The following is a 13,562-nucleotide window of genomic DNA, read 5'->3' as shown; positions in this document are numbered from 1 at the left end:
TACCACCCTTTTTAATGTGACGGCCCTGGGCACGGAGCGGGTCCAGGCCACGACTGCTCTCCCCCAACATCTGACCAAGCTCCGAGTACCCCATTTCCCAGGGAGGGCTGTGTGTGTCACAAATGCGTTTTTGGGGTCAATTCCGCACGGATTTACCGCGTCAAAAATACATAAAAAACGCACCGTGTGCACATAGACTTACAATACATTTTTACTTTTTCTAACCTAGGGTTGGATTTTTTTGCTATGAGGTGGTAACATTTCTCATTGTGGAGAGTCACAAGCCACGTCTGGCATGTCAGAGTGAGGAGACTTATACCCCATGCATGCTCCTCTAGGAAATGAAATATGCAAATTTCCTCTTCGGAGAGGAAGAGGACTTGAACTCGGTACTAGAGGGAATGGAGGTCTAGCAGACTTGAGCTAGTACATTTCCCTGCTACTATGGCACTTCTAAAGCCTATCAAACGCCTTAGGTGACTGTCAGATGAACGATGGTTCGAAATCGGATATGCCCAATAGAGGTGAGCGGCTCGCTTCCCACAAATCACATAAAATAAGCGAGGAAGTGAAGATGGATCCAGCTCAACACACCGGGCAGTTAATCAAAATTCAACAATCTTTATTTGCAAATCCTTTTAAAAATTTTTAGAAAAGACAAAAAATGGACATCTCAGACGACAAAGCATATATTATGGGGTGGTGTGTATAAAAAATACCATACGCGTTTCGAGTGAAAAACTCTTGAACACAGGGGAGAGCTGAAATTTTCTCTTTATTTATATTACTTAAAATAAGCACAAAAAGACAGAACATATGAACAGCAAGTTGTTTTTACATTGCTGTGCATATATTCCTTCATTTTAGCATTTTTTTCAGAAATCCACACGTACCCTAAAAGGGTCTTGGAGAGGTAGCACAATTAGGGTATGTTAATATGTAGGTTTTTTGCTACAGGCTATGGTAAGAAAACTATGGCTGGAAATTACGTACATTTTCTTTTTGACTGCTAACTTATTTTGATCTCAATGGGGAAAAACTGCAGTAATAATAACGCAGAAAGAATTGACAAGCTGCATTTTTTAAAAACCCATCATAGTTCAATAAAACAAAGGGAAAAAATGCATTGTGTGAATGAGATTTTAGAAATCTTATTCATTTTGCTGTTACTGTAAATGTTGTTTTTTCCCCCTCACAAAAAAGGCATAAAAATATTACGGTTGAACAAGCCCTCACCAGCCTGTAAATAGTCATTACGCTTAAAAGTTCAGGTTTTGTGCTTTTAGACCTTGATAGCTATGGACTACCAGCTCTTAGTATTCTGTGGGTTCCAATATGGCAGGACGTCCTGCCATATTGGGACCTGCAGAAGCGTTGTTAGATGCGAAACGACTGTCGTCCACAACGCATTTCGCTTCCTCCTCAGTTTGTTTTAAATGCCTTGGAAATAAAAGATATTTTTTATGGATGGAGAGTGCCACTTTTTTCTATTTTTTTGCAAGCATCTAATACAATGGACTTTTAGTAAGTTGATTGCCGCGATATTGTTTTGTCATATGGAGCTGCCGAATCTGTTTCTTTTTTAATTTTCTTATGTGATCCAACAAAGTACTAGAGGCTCTTATTAAATAATCAACCCAAATATCAAGCAATGACAGCCCTATCTGGAAGTGACTTTAGAAGAATTAGCTTGCCCATTCAAGGGCTGACTTCTAAGGGTTTGTGCACACAATGGGCCCGGTTCCCTTTTTGGATAACGCGTATCTCTATACGTTGAATGAACAGTATCAGAGCATATAAGAAAATGTCGCATTGTCAAGAAAAATCCAGTTTATTCATAATTTGCAGGAGCAATAGCATAGGCACAAAAGACTTTTAAAGGAATTGTCCACCACTTTCTCATTGATGATCTAGCCTTAGGATAGGGCATCAATGTATGATTGGCCGGGGTCCCGCACCAGGCGCCCCTGCCTATCAGCTGTTATCGGTGCCGACTGTCAAGTTGTAGTGGCCGGGGCTTGTTACTGCACATCCGCCTCCTATTCAATTCAATGGGAGGCGGATGTGCAGGCACCTGCGGCGACCACTACAGATGGACGGTCAAGCACCGCAGGTAAGGACTTCCGGCCTGTGGCCATCGCCGCCAGCACCGATAACAGCTGATCGGTGGGGGTGCCGGGTGCGGGACCCCGGCCGATCATATATTGATGCCCTATCCTACAGATAGGGCATTGATGTGAAAGTAGTGGACTACTCCTTTAAGAAAACATGTTCCAGAATTAATTTATTCTGTTCCATTTTATTCAGTCTAGTCAAACACTGTTAAAAGTATATCAAAAGAAAATCCGTAAGATTTATTATAAATGGTTGAAGTTATTGCTCATTTAATGGTTGTGCTCATTTAATTTCCACTGATGCACAACCTGAATTATACTCCAGAGCTGAATTCACAGTTTTACACTGTTAAAGTATATATATAAAAAAATCCTTATCATAAATAATCAAAGTTATTTCTGTTTTTAATAAAAATATGACTTTCCAGTCCAGGTATCAATAACTAATGGATTTGTAATTTAGTTCAGAGTAATATTGTGAGCGCAGATCATACACCAGTGACAATAAGACATGTGCAATCGTGATACATGAGCGATAATCGCCCCAGTAAGAAAATATTGTGCTGTCATCAAAACGTGCTTTTCCTTTAGATCTTGCGTTAATCTATTGTCTCTGCTAATATTTTCATAAGATTAGACGAGGGTGAAAACGTACACTTCAAACGAGATAACGCTTCCTTACATATCACCTCCTTTGACTTGGCTGACTGCCATAAGATAACATACGCAGCTGATACTGTACAGCCCTAAAGATCCAAGCACACAGGGAAATAAGTTCTGAGTTTTGCCCAGCTAATTCATGTGCCCCAAACCTATGGCGGTTTTAATCACACCAGGATCCTACCTACCCATATAATTGTGGGCTAGCAACCCAGCGAAGATATATTAGATTAGGTTCCCAGCAAAGAGAATCACTGTGTTGTTGACTGCTGGGCACACATGAATTGGCCAATTTATTCGCTATCTTCATTTTAACCTATTTTCTAGAGCAGTAATGCAATTTTAATCTTGTATATTTCATGTTTTCATGCTATAGCATTACAGAGTGCAGCTTTATTTGTTAGTTATATATAAAAGCTTTGAGAATGACACAAACTTTGGTTTTCACAAAGTTTGCTGTTTCAATGGTTTTAGATCTTTTAGTCGGAAGTTTCTCCAAAGTACAATTATCAGCATTTCATAAGTTTTTAAACTTTTATTGACAAATACATGTTTATGCAAAGACTTAATATCTATAGTGTTGATCCTTATTTTCCAAGACTTCCGCTCTTAAACATGGAGGCTGGATATCAAAATCTGGGCCAAATCCTGACTGATCATAAACACAACCCATTCTTGCCTAATCAGTGCTAGGGGTTTATCACAATTTCTGTATTTTATTTGTCTGTCGTTCTTTTGAGGATTGACCACAGGTTCTATTAAGATTTGGGAAGTTTCATGGCGATGGACCCAAAATGTCAATGTTTTATTCACCGAGCCACTTAGTATCACTTTTGCCATCTGACATGGTCTCTGTCATGCTGGAACAAGCATTGTTCATCACCAAATTGAACCTGGATCGTTGGGAGAAGTTGCTCTTGAAGGATGTTTAGTTCCCATTCTTTATTCATGACAGTGTTCTTAAGCAAAATTGTGAGTGAACTCACACCATGAATGAAAAGCAACTCCGCACATGAATGGTCTCTGTATGCTTGTAACGGGTCCGGGAGGCGGACTGTAACGGGTCCGGGAGGCGGAACCTCTGAGCTACTATACAAGGGGGCGGCCCTTGTAAGGGAGCGGGTGGCAGTCTCTGGGTGAACGGACAGGGAGTTACGGCAAGTGATCAGGGCAGTCTCTGGGTAAGGGGTAGGTACGACCTGTGATGGCAGAGCCTCCGGGTAGGCTAGCAGGCAGATGGTAGATGTGTGCTCCCAGGTGAGCAAGCGAGAGTCTCTGGAATAGCAGGTGGTCACGGCACGTGACGGCGGAACCTCCGGGCTGGCAGGCAGGTAGGTAACGGAGAAGCGCTCCCAGGTGAGCGGGCAAGAGTCTCTGGAATAGCTGGTGGTCACCGCACGTGACAACGGGACCTCCGGGCTGGCAAGCAGGCAGGTAACGGAGATGCGCTCCCAGGTGAGCGGGCAAGAATCTCTGAGATAGCTGGTGGTCACAGCACGTGACAACGGAGCCTCCGGGCTGGCAAGCAGGCAGATAACGGAGAAGCGCTCCCAGGTGAGCGGGCAAGCTGGTCCATAGACAGACTGACCGGAGTAGTAAGGCAGACCGTCGGACCTCAGGCAAGCAGGCAGGTAGCTGATATGCGCTCCCAGGTGAGCGGGCAGGCTGGTCCTTTAGACAGACTGACAGGAGTAGTAAGGCAGACCGTCGGACCTCAGACTGGCAGACAGGTAACAAGTATTCAGGCAGGAAACAGGCAGGTAACTGGCAGGTAACTAGCAGGAAACTGGCAGGTAACTGGCAACGGGACCTGAGGGCTGAAGCACACGTGAGACACAGGTGCAAACAACATTGCTCGGGCACCTCCATTTTGGAGGAGGTGCCTTATATATGATGAAGTCCTCCGGCCATTGGCCGGGGACTCTTTAGGGCGGCGCGCGCGGCCCCTTTAAGAGGAGGGGAGCGCGCGCGCGCGCGCCCTAAGCACAGGGGCCGGGAAGGAGCGCGCGCTGAGAGCAGAGCGGGAGGAGGACGCCGGGAAGGAGCGCGCGCTGACAGCAGAGCGGGGAGAGGACGCCGGGCACGGAGCAGAGCGGTGAGGGGAGCAGCGTCCCTGCCTAGCAGAGGGCAGGGACGCCGGCGCTACAGTACCCCCCCCTTTAGGCCCCCCCTTTTTTAGGCCAGACAGAAATTTAGCTAGGATGAGAGGGGCATGGATGTTCTCCCGGGGCTCCCACGTTCTCTCCTCAGGACCAAACCCCTTCCAATCTACCAGGAAAAAGGTCTTTCCTCTTACCCTTTTGGTGGCAAGAATGTTCTCTACCTCAAACTCGTCCTCAGCAGAAACCGGAGCAGGAGGCGTACCTGTAGACTTGGAAAAAGAGTTAAGCACCACAGGTTTGAGGAGAGACACATGGAAGGAGTTAGGGATCCGTAAGTTGGCCGGGAGTTTCAATTTATAGGCCACCGAGTTGATCTGACTGATGACCTCCAGTGGGCCGATGAACCGAGGCCCTAACTTATAGGAAGGGATCTTGAGCCGGACATATTTGGACGAGAGCCAGACTTTATCCCCAGGGCGGAATTGAGGAGGGTCCAGACGTTTTTTGTCAGCGTGTCTTTTCATACGCTCGGATGACAGAAGGAGTGCGGACCGGGTACTCTCCCATATGGAGGAAAATTTGTTAACAAGAGATTCCGCAGCCGGATTGTCCGCCGAGGTGGAGACGGGAAACGGGATCCGAGGATGCTGACCGTAGACTACAAAAAACGGGGATTTGGAGGAAGACTCGCTCTCGTGATTGTTGTACGAGAATTCGGCCCATGGCAGGAGATCCACCCAGTCAGAATGGTGGGCATTAACGAAGTGCCGAAGGTAACTGGTCAGGTTCTGATTGATCCGCTCCACTTGACCATTAGACTGTGGGTGGTAAGCGGAGGAGAAGTCCAGGGTGACGTCCAGCAATTTACAAGTGGCTCTCCAGAAACGGGAAGTGAACTGTACCCCACGATCCGACACGATGTGACGGGGCAGGCCATGAAGACGGAAGATGTGGCGGATAAAGTCTTTAGCCAGCTCGGGTGCAGACGGAAGACCTGGCAGTGGAATGAAGTGAGCCATCTTGGAGAAGCGGTCAGCGACCACCCAAATGACCGTACAACCGGCAGAGACGGGCAGATCAGTAATGAAGTCCATCGCTATATGCTGCCAGGGGGCAGCAGGTACTGGCAGAGGTAGGAGGCGGCCGGCCGGCAGGTGTCTCGGAACTTTGTTGCGGGCGCAGGACACACAGGCAGAAACAAAGTCTATTACATCCTTGTGCAGGTTAGGCCACCAGTAGTGCCGGGTAATAAGCTGGAGGGTCTTTTTCTGACCGGCGTGGCCAGCAAGTTTAGACGAATGACCCCAGTGTAGGATCTTCTCCCGATCAGGTACTGGTACGAACGTCTTACCAGGAGGAAGACGATTTAGACTCACGGGAGCCACCTGCATTACTCTGGCGGGGTCGATGATATGTTTCGGATCCTCCTCGAGATCAGACACCAGAAAGGACCGAGACAAGGCGTCCGCCTTGACGTTTTTGTCAGCCGGGCGAAAATGAAGGACAAAATCAAAACGAGCAAAAAACAAGGACCACCGGGCTTGGCGCGGGTTAAGTCTCTGGGCATGCTGGAGGTAAGCCAAGTTCTTGTGGTCAGTGTAAATTATTACCGGGTGAAGAGCCCCCTCGAGCAGGTAACGCCACTCCTCCAATGCCAGTTTGATGGCCAATAACTCTCGGTCTCCTATGGAATAGTTGCGCTCAGAGGAGGAGAAGAGTTTAGAGAAGAAGCCACAAGTTACCATCCTCCCGGAAGATGATTTTTGAGTAAGTACCGCTCCGGCTCCAGAGGAGGAGGCGTCAACTTCCAGGAAGAACTGCTTGTTGCCATCTGGGCGATGCAGCACCGGGGCGGAAGAGAAGGCCTGTTTAAGGGAAAGAAAGGCCTCCTCTGCTTCGGGTGGCCACTCTTTGGGATTAGTACCTTTACGGGTGAGCGCAGAAATTGGGGCCGTCCGGGAAGAGAAGTGTGGTATGAAGAGGCGGTAGTAGTTGGCGAAGCCCAGGAATCGCTGAATGGCCTTCAACCCCTCCGGTCGGGGCCATTTCTCGATGGCAGACAGTTTCTCAGGATCCATTTGTAGGCCGGTCTGAGAGATAATGTAGCCCAGAAACGGAAGCGAGGTCTGCTCAAAGAGGCACTTCTCAAATTTAGCGTAGAGATGGTTCTGCCTTAGCCTGAGCAGGACCTGACGAACGTCCCTCCGGTGAGTCTGGAGATCCGGAGAGAAGACCAAGATGTCGTCCAGGTACACCACTACGCAGGAGTAGAGAAGGTCCCGGAAGATGTCATTGACCAACTCTTGAAAGACGGCAGGAGCGTTACAGAGACCAAAGGGCATTACCAGGTATTCATAGTGGCCGTCCCGGGTGTTGAATGCCGTCTTCCATTCATCCCCCTGACGAATACGAACCAGGTTGTACGCCCCACGAAGGTCCAGTTTGGTGAAGATCCTAGCCCCCCTCAGACGATCAAATAATTCTGGAATGAGCGGAAGGGGGTACTTATTCTTCACCGTGATCAGGTTTAGGCCTCTATAGTCTATACAGGGACGGAGAGAGCCGTCCTTCTTTTTGACGAAAAAGAAGCCTGCTCCCGCCGGGGAGGTAGATTTCCGGATGAATCCTCTGGCCAGATTCTCCTCAATATATTCGGACATTGACCGGGTCTCAGCAGCGGATAAAGGATAGATACGCCCACGGGGAGGAGTAGTACCGGGTAGTAGATCGATGGGACAGTCGTATGGTCTATGTGGTGGTAATGTCTCTGCCTCCTTTTTATTAAAGACATCTGCATAAGACCAATAAGGAATCGGAAGTCCAGGTAGATTAGCTGGGGTAGGAGAGGGACGGACGGGATGGACGGGAACCAGGCAGGTTTTATGACAGTCTTGTCCCCAGCGAAGGACCTCTCCGGTTTGCCAGTCTAGCACGGGTGCATGTCTCTGGAGCCAGGGCAGACCTAGCAAGAGGGCGTGAGAGAGTCCAGGCAGAACATGAAAGGAGATACTTTCAGAATGCAGCATTCCCACCTGCAGGGTAATGGATTCGGTGATGAGTTGAATGGGGCGAGGTAAGAGGCCCCCATCCACGGCAGCGACAGACAAGGGTACAGCCAGAGGTTTGGTGGGGATGCGGTATTTCTCAACCAGGGACTGTGAAATAAGGTTCCCGGCTGCTCCAGAGTCAAGTTGGGCTAGTTCGAAATAACGGTTCTCCCCGTAGATGATCGAAACTGACAACAGCAGGGATGGAGAGGATTTATTCTTGTCTAGGTGGACCTCTCTGAGCGAACCTAGACACAGGCGTTTCCCGACCTCTCCGGGCAGGCACGGATCCGGTGCTCCTTACTGCCACAGTAGAAGCAGCTCCCCTCGGCACGGCGTGAGTCCTGACGGGTTTTGACCATCTTGGTCTGGTCGACCTGCATAGGCTCAGGAGAGTGTACCTGGGGAGAGATGGAGGGAATGACGGGTTTCTGGAAAGTAGGAGCTAAACGTGGAATCCTTCTCTCACGGGTGACCTCTTTGGCACGCTCCTGGAACCGTAGGTCAATCCGGGTGGCAAGGGTTATTAGATCATCGAGAGAGGTAGGAATGTCCCGACCAGCAAGTTCATCTTTAATATGACCGGACAGACCCTCCCAGAAGACGGATACCAGAGCGTCGTTATCCCAAGCCAGCTCCGAGGCAAGGGTGCGGAACCGTATGGCATATTGGCCCACGGTGAGACCCTCCTGACGGAGGCGTAGCAGAGAGGATGCGGATGAGGTCTTCCGTCCGGGTTCGTCGAAGACTTTCCGGAAAGCCGAGAGAAAAGCAGGCAAGTTGGACACCAGGGGGTCTCCTCTCTCCCATAGAGGATTTAGCCAGGCCAGGGCCTCCCCGGTGAGATGGGACATGATAAAGGCAATTTTGGCCCGGTCGGAATTAAACTGATGGGACAAAAGTTCAAAGTGCAGGGTGCACTGATTTATGAAGCCCCGAGCCTGGACGGAGTCGCCTCCGAAGCGAGGAGGTGCAGACAGCCGGGGACCGGGATAGGTTACCATGGTATTAGTGGGTAGCGGAGCTGCCGGTTTGCGAGTCATGGTACTGGCAGTGGCTGCAGGTGGTGCAGTCAGAGTGTCCAGGCGAGTATTGACATTCCGCAGGTGACCCAGGATGGACTCCTGTTGGGACCTTTGACGGGACAGTTCATGACACAGGTCCGTGAGCGAGGGAGCTTGGGTGCCACCGGGTTCCATGGCCCGAGCAAACTGTAATGGGTCCGGGAGGCGGACTGTAACGGGTCCGGGAGGCGGAACCTCTGAGCTACTATACAAGGGGGCGGCCCTTGTAAGGGAGCGGGTGGCAGTCTCTGGGTGAACGGACAGGGAGTTACGGCAAGTGATCAGGGCAGTCTCTGGGTAAGGGGTAGGTACGACCTGTGATGGCAGAGCCTCCGGGTAGGCTAGCAGGCAGATGGTAGATGTGTGCTCCCAGGTGAGCAAGCGAGAGTCTCTGGAATAGCAGGTGGTCACGGCACGTGACGGCGGAACCTCCGGGCTGGCAGGCAGGTAGGTAACGGAGAAGCGCTCCCAGGTGAGCGGGCAAGAGTCTCTGGAATAGCTGGTGGTCACCGCACGTGACAACGGGACCTCCGGGCTGGCAAGCAGGCAGGTAACGGAGATGCGCTCCCAGGTGAGCGGGCAAGAGTCTCTGAGATAGCTGGTGGTCACAGCACGTGACAACGGAGCCTCCGGGCTGGCAAGCAGGCAGATAACGGAGAAGCGCTCCCAGGTGAGCGGGCAAGCTGGTCCATAGACAGACTGACCGGAGTAGTAAGGCAGACCGTCGGACCTCAGGCAAGCAGGCAGGTAGCTGATATGCGCTCCCAGGTGAGCGGGCAGGCTGGTCCTTTAGACAGACTGACAGGAGTAGTAAGGCAGACCGTCGGACCTCAGACTGGCAGACAGGTAACAAGTATTCAGGCAGGAAACAGGCAGGTAACTGGCAGGTAACTAGCAGGAAACTGGCAGGTAACTGGCAACGGGACCTGAGGGCTGAAGCACAGGTGAGACACAGGTGCAAACAACATTGCTCGGGCACCTCCATTTTGGAGGAGGTGCCTTATATATGATGAAGTCCTCCGGCCATTGGCCGGGGACTCTTTAGGGCGGCGCGCGCGGCCCCTTTAAGAGGAGGGGAGCGCGCGCGCGCGCGCCCTAAGCACAGGGGCCGGGAAGGAGCGCGCGCTGAGAGCAGAGCGGGAGGAGGACGCCGGGAAGGAGCGCGCGCTGACAGCAGAGCGGGGAGAGGACGCCGGGCACGGAGCAGAGCGGTGAGGGGAGCAGCGTCCCTGCCTAGCAGAGGGCAGGGACGCCGGCGCTACAATGCTTTAGTGTTAAAATGACACAGGACTAGAGCTTACCAGATCAATACGAAAAGGATTGTCTTTGAGTCGAATTTTCAGAAATTCACAGGTCCCCGAACACTTGGAGACTCGCGTAGCGAACATCGGAAAAAAAAGAAAAATGCCCGGCACCATTTCATACAGTGAAAGATTCAGAGCGGTTCAATAGCATAAGGCGAGGCACCGCTGTTTTCCCCATAATGCTATTACATTACATAGTCTAGCACAAAATGAGGAGCGCCATTTTATGCCTGTATAGTGTACGGATTGGAGGTCAGAGCACACAGCTCATCCCACATAGGGATAGAAAACGGCATAATCTAATCTAATCTAACACTACTGCAGTGTTGAAGCAGATTGAAAATGGGAGTGGTAGTTTCAGTCTGTGAATACAAATCCAAAGACTATATAGGGAAGTGCTGTAGCTGTATAGTCACTCAGTGTAACTGAATTGATTGATCCGAGATATACTGCAGTAATAGCACCCAAAGAACAGCCTTTTTTATTCTTATTCCTCACACACTTCAAGCAAGGGGGGCAAGATTAAACCCTTCAGTGCTAATTTGGTCTCCCTCTTGCTTCAATTAATCGCTCTTCGGTATTACGATTCGTAGTGAATAAATTCACCGTCAATCAAGTTTATAGGGAAAATCTTGATTATCTCATAAGTGTTTTAGAAGCAATTTTACAAGCCCGCTCTACTTGTCCATGCTGATCCACTGTGCCCGATGTGCCATCGCCTTCGGTTCATGTTGTTGTCCCCGACCTATGGTTTAGAGAATCCACCTCACCAGGTGAGCCCACGACACCTCCTAATCTAATTGGTAAAATCTGCAACATATTTTTAGCGACTTGTAAATTATATTTAGGAAATTCTATGTACTTTGCATTAATTGTACTGTTTGGACAGATAAGCTCTTAAAATATGGGTCAATGCCATTCAGCAGTATTGGATGTATTTTTTGCATTTTTTTCTCTGTCTTAATATAATAGACCACAGTGACTGTGGAAAAGATAAAGCCATAAGAACATATCTACCTGTGTTTCCCACATTAAGCCAAATCCTTGCTATGTTTATTTTGGGCACTGATGCAGTTCGCTCCCACCCTGTGACAGTATGCCTCAGTCTTGATCTATATGACCCCCACACATGAACTCTTCATATGTGGTCAGTGCTCCAGGTTACCCATTTCATGTTATCTTTGACTTCAATGCAAATCTGTGAACACTGAAGATATTTATCCTCAATAATGATAATAGTGGTAAAAATATGTTTTCATTTTCTACATTTTCCACTACTTCAGAACCTATGATGGTGCTTCAGTTTTTCCAAGTCAAGCCTTTGCCAAATAAGTTCTTGGGTCAAAACATCCCTTTACTTGTCCTCTCCTCTTACAAAAATCATGTCTCCTCTATGAGAGGATCCATAGACCTGAAGCTATGTTTATACACCCTCAACTAACCCTCACTGCTGGATTTCCGATCTATTCACTTACTTACTCTCAGCTGAAACAGAATTATAAAGCCTCGAGCTTAGTGCATTTAGGACCTTATGGTCACAATGAAAAACCTTTTGCAAAACTCCTACTTTTAGCACCTATTGGTTGAATTATAGCCTTCAATGATCTCTTATATACTTTTGTACTCACTTTTTTCCCTTTCAAATGGGTAGTACGACCTTAGGCTACAACTCTGCAGTCACTCTAAGCAACTGCAGACTAGTGACTGCGTGCTGTGAGCTCCTTCGGTGCCGACACCGGGAGCGGCCGGCGTGTGACCGCAAGTATGTGATTTGCATACATGCCATCACATGCCGACTAGACATGCTTCCTTAATGCAAGTGCATTGAGCGAGACTGGACACATCTAGTTGGAATGTGGCCAGTTGTATGCAAATTGCATACTTGCGGTCAAATGACCATCCACTCCTGGTGCCAGTGACTCACCCCCTGGGCCGTGGGGCACTCGGAGCCGGGCAATCGGGAAACGATGGGGGTAGTAGTGGCAACCCAGTTCCGTGGCTCAGGGTGGTCAGACCATTGGTAGTCTGCCATGCGCTGTTGGTAGTGTCCGACTACGCCACCCGTGGATTGCGGTCAGTGCGAACCGCCGCTGCAAGGCAGACCGCTGGGGCTGATGGTGTATGCAGCTGGGGTAGTGTGACTCCCCACGGGAAGAGTGCGGCCCCAGGGCAGTATAGTAGAAGATGGGGGTGATGGTGTAGGGCGTCCCAGCGCCGTTAGTGCTGGAGGAGCAAGGAGCACACAGACAACAGGTTGCAGTCCAGGGTCTTTACTAGAACAGGTGAACTGACCCACAAACAGGCCCGGCTAGGAGGGGGGCCTGGATGTCTGAGAGCAAACGGGAAATTGGCCCTGGTCAGGGTGAGGGTGTAGGCCTACCGTGCTCTCTGCGCTCCTTCTGGCTATTTCCTCCTTATAGGGTAACAGCCCACGTTCCCGAGCTCACCGTGTCTTCTCGCCCGTATGGCCTGCAACTTGGGTCGCTTTCTATTCCCGGCCTGGTACGGCTTTGCTGGTCCCTTCTGGTGTGGCGGAACCTCCAGGCTTCTTAGGCCAAGGAACATACAGTCCCCTGCGGACTGGTTATCTGCTGTAGGACGTGGAGTCCTCACAGCCTCAGACGCCAAAGTCTGGTAAATTGGGTTCTTTGTCTGCCAGGACAGGCGCACTTCACCTCTTGTCCCTGGCTTGTGGCTCTCCTACCACCACATGTCCTCTTAGGGTGCAATACAACTGTCTCTCTCTGCTCTAGGACACCTCTCAATCCAGAGACAGGTCGTCCAGTTCTCTCTAACCCTGCCCCCAGTTCCAGCTTTTATAGGGGCAGCCTTCTCCCCCTACTGGTCTGAGACAGGAGGTATTGCATGCTATTGTTCCCCTGACTAGAGAACCTCCCCCTTGCTCTCAGACACAGCTTTATTATATTTGTGGCATCCAGGCCAGGGTGACACACCAGCACCGAAGAATCCTCACAGCCCACAGTGTATGCGATGTGAGGATTCACAAGACTGGCGTTGCATAGAGTGATTGGACACTTGTTGCCGAATGCTGGACAACCCCTTGAGCTCATGGATTCACTGCATCGGCTTTTTCAAGCTTTAAGTACATATAGACTGGACCCCCCAATCCAATTCTTTCATTTTTTTGACTCACTTTCTTCTCTTGTATGTATTCTTTGTTTTCAAATGAACTGGTTCTGGATTGTTCTGTTATTTTGAAATATCTGTGAAAACTTCAAGAAAAAGTTATTTCAGAAGAAAAGGCAGATGG

Source organism: Phyllobates terribilis, unplaced genomic scaffold, assembly GCF_046119375.1.
Source record: "Phyllobates terribilis strain yellow unplaced genomic scaffold, ASM4611937v1 Scaffold_1__5_contigs__length_1240528914, whole genome shotgun sequence".
In the NCBI taxonomy this organism is placed as follows: Eukaryota; Metazoa; Chordata; class Amphibia; order Anura; family Dendrobatidae; genus Phyllobates; species Phyllobates terribilis.
This window is presented reverse-complemented; position numbering follows the sequence as displayed.